This window comes from Oncorhynchus kisutch, unplaced genomic scaffold (assembly GCF_002021735.2).
Source record: "Oncorhynchus kisutch isolate 150728-3 unplaced genomic scaffold, Okis_V2 scaffold440, whole genome shotgun sequence".
In the NCBI taxonomy this organism is placed as follows: domain Eukaryota; kingdom Metazoa; phylum Chordata; class Actinopteri; order Salmoniformes; family Salmonidae; genus Oncorhynchus; species Oncorhynchus kisutch.
Window position 1 is genome coordinate 125,001 of NW_022262385.1, and position 6,734 is coordinate 131,734.

Consider the following 6,734-nt stretch of genomic DNA (forward strand, 5'->3'; position numbering starts at 1 on the left):
TCAGGCCCGATAGTGCCCGCTATTGACCAGTCACATGCCATTCCACTTCATGCCTTTTTAAGGGCGTGGAGAGAGCTCCCACCATGACGTGTAGAGTCCCGACTCAGGCGAACCTGAGCCCTGGTAGTACGTGGCCGCTGAACACATGTCGTCCCCGTTTAATGTTCACTCTGGTGGGCAGCGTTCAATTCAAACCTCGCGGTTTAGAGCTGTCCGAGCAAGTAGGGAGCGCAATTCTTATGTTTCATCGCAGCTTCCTGCGATCAGACTGACGCCGCAATACACTTAATCAGCCGCCCCCAATGTCTCGGACCTCCCCACCCAGCCGTGCCTGGGTTGCAACTTGGTAGGAGTTGGTTGCCAACATACGGCTTCCAACTCCTTTCATCCTTGCTCTGACAACAGGATTATTCGACCGCCTCGCGTACAGAAGGGGACCAGGGACTCAAGCATGTTCCACCATGCGAGTCCCGATCAACCCTCCCATACCGGTCCGCCCTTTCTCGCGTTAGCCAGCAGTAACTGAATGACTTGCCTTTCGCTGCTTCCATCCCTGCTGAGTCCATGGGCCGTCTCTAACTTCGAGTCTCTGAACTCCGAGGGGACAACACATTCGCATGTGCAGTCCCGCACTCAGGCACGCCTGAGGCCTGTAACCCAGCTAATCCAACTGCCACTCCACTTCGTGCTCCGAGGAGCGTGGAGAGAGCTCCCACCATGACGTGTAGAGTCTCGTGCTCAGGCGAACCTGGGACCTGACAGCGGACTGCTGGACGTCCATCTCTGTGTAACGTTCACTCCCCGCGAGCCGAATCCCACTCAGCCCTAACAGTTATTTGACATCAAAATTCAAAGACATTCAGCCACCCCTGTTGGGTGTCGCACGGGTCGGGGCTGGAGATGCCCTGCTAGAGGTACCCCCTTTACCTCACCGCACTAACCCGCCAGAGATGGTTATTCTGTCCCTCCACTTGTACGCTACCCCGATTCCAAGTCAGACGACCACCCCTGTCGGGTGTTGCGCGGGTAGGGGCTGGAGAGGCCCTGCTAGAGGGTCCCCCCCTTACCTCACCGCACTAACCCGCCAGGAGTGGCCATTCAAACCATCCATTTATACGCTACCACGATTCCAAGTCAAAAGGCCACCTCCGTTGGGTGTTCACCCGCAGAAGTGGCCATTCAATCCTTCAGTTTGCCTGCTGCCCAATGTACGCTTGGGAAGGCCCATTCAGACTCCGCAGTCCTTCTTCCTTGCCCCTATGTTGCTATTGGGGTCACCGTTTTACGGGTGTCACGCAGGGTAGGAGTTGGAGAGCCCTTCCTCTAAAGCCTTCCTCGACTTTTCTCCACTTTCCTCCCCCGCCCCAATTAACATTCTACGGATCCACTTTGACTTTCGTTCTATTATTCTCATCCCCTTGCCTGGGATGTACTTCGACTTGGGTAGCGCCCTCTCTTCGGCTGAACCCCTCTCCCGTCGGCCCGCCCGAAGCACTTGGATGGCCCTCCGATTTCGGCAAAATAGCTACCTCCGTCAGGTGTCGCACGGCTGAGTCTGAAGAGGCCCTACTAGAGGGCCACTCCCTTACCTCACCGCACTGACCCGCAGAGATAGCGACATTTTACCTTCACCTGCCCTTTAGTACATTCCACCACTAAAATGTACTTCCACTTGGGTAGCGCCCTCTCTTCGACTCGGCCTGCCTGTATTAGCTCTAGAATTGTGCCACAGTTATCCAAGTAACGTTGAGCGATCAAAGGAACCATAACTGATTTAATGAGCCATTCGCAGTTTCACTGTACCGGCCGTGTGTACTTAGACTTGCATGGCTTAATCTTTGAGACAAGCATATGCTACTGGCAGGATCAACCAGGTAGCCACTCACAACTTAGATGTTTGTACCTGGGCACACTAAGCAAACAACAACCAGGGACCAGTCCTATCCCGTCAGGGGAGGAGGCCCTGGCACCATCCACCGTGTGCCCAGCGGGAGGCCCTGAACTGCCCATGGCCGGAGCCACAGGTGCCGGGGCGCCGCTCGAGAGGTCTCTTGTCTAGCCGGAGCGCCTATTCGGAACGCCATCAACTGGGCAAAAGGAACCACAAACCTCGGACAGACCGCTTGGGTCAACCAGGTAGGTCCACGTTTAAAGACAGGGTTTGAGAAAACGTGCTTCTGGCGCCGATGCGTTACGGGATGACCAACACCACATGCTTCGCAGCCTGAGTGTGCCACTCCCCGCACCGGAACACCAATGAAGGGCCACTTGGTCAGACAGTTCGGCTCGAATTCGCACGAACTTTGCGCGGCTGGAGCGTATCGAAATTAGGGGACAAACGTTTCCGAAAGGGGCTCCCCCGATAGAGGCAAATCACTTGGGTCGGGAGGGAACATCCATCAGAACACCAGCCAAAGGCCGGCCGATAGAGTCCCTCCCAGGTGGAAAACGAATGCAAATCAGTCAGAGGAAATTAAACTCCCTGGACAACAGAGGACAACCATGGAGACGCACCGTGAAACAAGTATGGGACTGGACTGGAGAGCTAGCCCTCACCGGGACTAAACAACCACCAATCAGTCGCCGAAGGGATTGGCACCTTCATTGGACCAGAACCATGGTCATTGATGAACCAAACCCACAAGGTAATAGCTGGGATAGAAACAACTGCCGGGGCAGAGCTCAATATCCTCCCATCACCAAGCTGGGAAACGTGGCTCAAAAGTTAGGATAAATCGGACGCCGAAGGGTCTGTTCCAACCACTAAATCGGACGCCGGCGGCAAATGTCCGAATTACCATGGTTCCGAGGGGCTCACATCCCTCAAAAGTACCCAGTACTTATTTTCTATTCGGCCTGATCAGTTTGGCACCACCCCCGTCTCTCTAGGACATGGAAGTCTTGTTGTCAAAAACCAGGTTTCTGATTTCGCGCCGGTACCTGTCTGGTCGACCCACCCCCGAGTGTGTCATTGAACGATCAGGCCAATTTATCGATATAATCCCGGAACCGCACAGGGTGTATGTCCGCCCCGAAATTGGGGGTAAAATTCGGTTAAACACAAAACGGTGAATAAATCAGAAAGTACACATCCAATCTGGATGGGGGTTTTTAAAACGAAAGGGCACATATAGACGAGCATTTACATTTAATTAAAACCGTTTTTGTATAAAACATTTAATAGAAAATCGTGTTTTAAGTTTTGGGAAAAAAGTGAATGTTACAGGAAACATAGGTGCCTATGGATGCGAAATGTTTTTGATATGCTGCAATTGTTGCCCATCACGAGAGAGGGTATGAGACGAAATTTGGGACCTCTACCCTTCGGGAAGTATTTTTAATCATTTTTGAAAATTACAGAAATGGGTCGGGAAAATGGCAGAGTCCACACTTTTCAAAGCCGTGCACCTGGTGATTGAAAACGTGCATCTGGTAACCCAAAAATTCAAATATGGTTCTAAATACACTTGCAGGGTTCCAGACATCCATGCCCGCTATGGGAGCACCCTACTAACGGCCCTCTATCAATGGGGGCCCGTCCTGAGTGCTTTATTTACTGTTTAAAAATTTCACGATGGATACTGATTGCTATACAACTGTAACCCAAAAACACAAAGAGGTCATAAATGATGCATTTAAAAACGGTCATTCTGATTTTAAATGCCCGCTATAAGGAGCATCCCTACTACGGCCCTCTTTCACTCGAGGGCCGTCCTGGGTGCTTTATGGACTGTTTAGCAAGTGCTGGAGGAGGAAATAGAGCCGTGCCACCTGGTGGATTGAAACCGTGCATCTTGTAACCCCAAAACACAAATTGGTCGAAAATGCATTTAACTGGGCATTCTGATTTGAATGCCCGCTATAGGAGCACCCTACTAGTCCTGGGTGCTTTATGGACTGTTTGACAAGTGCCCGTGCACCTGGTGACGTGCCCTATGGTCATAAATGCATCGGTCATTCTCCCGCTAGAGGGCCCTCTTTCACTCAGGGCCGTCCTGGGTGCTTTATGGACTGTTTGACAAGTGCTGGAGGAGGAAATAGAGCCGTGCACCTGGTGATTGAAACCGTGCATCTGGTAACCCAAAAACACAAATATGGTCATAAATGCATTTAACGGTCATTCTGATTTTAATGCCCGCTATAGGAGCACCCTACTACGGCCCTCTTTCACTCAGGGCCGTCCTGGGTGCTTTATGGACTGTTTGACAAGTGCTGGAGGAGGAAATAGAGCCGTGCACCTGGTGATTGAAACCGTGCACCTGGTGATTGAAAACGTGCATCTGGTAACCCAAAAATTCAAATATGGTCCTAAATGCATTTAAGGGTCATTCTGATATTAATGCCCGCTATGGAAACACCCTACTACGGCCCTCTCTCTGTCGGGGGCGACCTGAGTGCATTATGGACACTTTGAAATTTCACGATGGATACTGATTGCTATACAAGCGGTAACCCAAAAACACAAATATGGTCATAAATGCATTTAACGGTCATTCTGATTTTAATGCCCGCTATAGGAGCACCCTACTACGGCCCTCTTTCACTCAGGGCCGTCCTGGGTGCTTTATGGACTGTTTGACAAGTGCTGGAGGAGGAAATAGAGCCGTGCACCTGGTGATTGAAACCGTGCATCTGGTAACCCAAAAACACAAATATGGTCATAAATGCATTTAACGGTCATTCTGATTTTAATGCCCGCTATAGGAGCACCCTACTACGGCCCTCTTTCACTCAGGGCCGTCCTGGGTGCTTTATGGACTGTTTGACAAGTGCTGGAGGAGGAAATAGAGCCGTGCACCTGGTGATTGAAACCGTGCACCTGGTGATTGAAAACGTGCATCTGGTAACCCAAAAATTCAAATATGGTCCTAAATGCATTTAAGGGTCATTCTGATATTAATGCCCGCTATGGAAACACCCTACTACGGCCCTCTCTCTGTCGGGGGCGACCTGAGTGCATTATGGACACTTTGAAATTTCACGATGGATACTGATTGCTATACAAGCGGTAACCCAAAAACACAAATATGGTCATAAATGCATTTAACGGTCATTCTGATTTTAATGCCCGCTATAGGAGCACCCTACTACGGCCCTCTTTCACTCAGGGCCGTCCTGGGTGCTTTATGGACTGTTTGACAAGTGCTGGAGGAGGAAATAGAGCCGTGCACCTGGTGATTGAAACCGTGCATCTGGTAACCCAAAAACACAAATATGGTCATAAATGCATTTAACGGTCATTCTGATTTTAATGCCCGCTATAGGAGCACCCTACTACGGCCCTCTTTCACTCAGGGCCGTCCTGGGTGCTTTATGGACTGTTTGACAAGTGCTGGAGGAGGAAATAGAGCCGTGCACCTGGTGATTGAAACCGTGCATCTGGTAACCCAAAAACACAAATATGGTCATAAATGCATTTAACGGTCATTCTGATTTTAATGCCCGCTATAGGAGCACCCTACTACGGCCCTCTTTCACTCAGGGCCGTCCTGGGTGCTTTATGGACTGTTTGACAAGTGCTGGAGGAGGAAATAGAGCCGTGCACCTGGTGATTGAAACCGTGCACCTGGTGATTGAAAACGTGCATCTGGTAACCCAAAAATTCAAATATGGTCCTAAATGCATTTAAGGGTCATTCTGATATTAATGCCCGCTATGGAAACACCCTACTACGGCCCTCTCTCTGTCGGGGGCGACCTGAGTGCATTATGGACACTTTGAAATTTCACGATGGATACTGATTGCTATACAAGCGGTAACCCAAAAACACAAATATGGTCATAAATGCATTTAACGGTCATTCTGATTTTAATGCCCGCTATAGGAGCACCCTACTACGGCCCTCTTTCACTCAGGGCCGTCCTGGGTGCTTTATGGACTGTTTGACAAGTGCTGGAGGAGGAAATAGAGCCGTGCACCTGGTGATTGAAACCGTGCATCTGGTAACCCAAAAACACAAATATGGTCATAAATGCATTTAACGGTCATTCTGATTTTAATGCCCGCTATAGGAGCACCCTACTACGGCCCTCTTTCACTCAGGGCCGTCCTGGGTGCTTTATGGACTGTTTGACAAGTGCTGGAGGAGGAAATAGAGCCGTGCACCTGGTGATTGAAACCGTGCACCTGGTGATTGAAAACGTGCATCTGGTAACCCAAAAATTCAAATATGGTCCTAAATGCATTTAAGGGTCATTCTGATATTAATGCCCGCTATGGAAACACCCTACTACGGCCCTCTCTCTGTCGGGGGCGACCTGAGTGCATTATGGACACTTTGAAATTTCACGATGGATACTGATTGCTATACAAGCGGTAACCCAAAAACACAAATATGGTCATAAATGCATTTAACGGTCATTCTGATTTTAATGCCCGCTATAGGAGCACCCTACTACGGCCCTCTTTCACTCAGGGCCGTCCTGGGTGCTTTATGGACTGTTTGACAAGTGCTGGAGGAGGAAATAGAGCCGTGCACCTGGTGATTGAAACCGTGCATCTGGTAACCCAAAAACACAAATATGGTCATAAATGCATTTAACGGTCATTCTGATTTTAATGCCCGCTATAGGAGCACCCTACTACGGCCCTCTTTCACTCAGGGCCGTCCTGGGTGCTTTATGGACTGTTTGACAAGTGCTGGAGGAGGAAATAGAGCCGTGCACCTGGTGATTGAAACCGTGCATCTGGTAACCCAAAAACACAAATATGGTCATAAATGCATTTAACGGTCA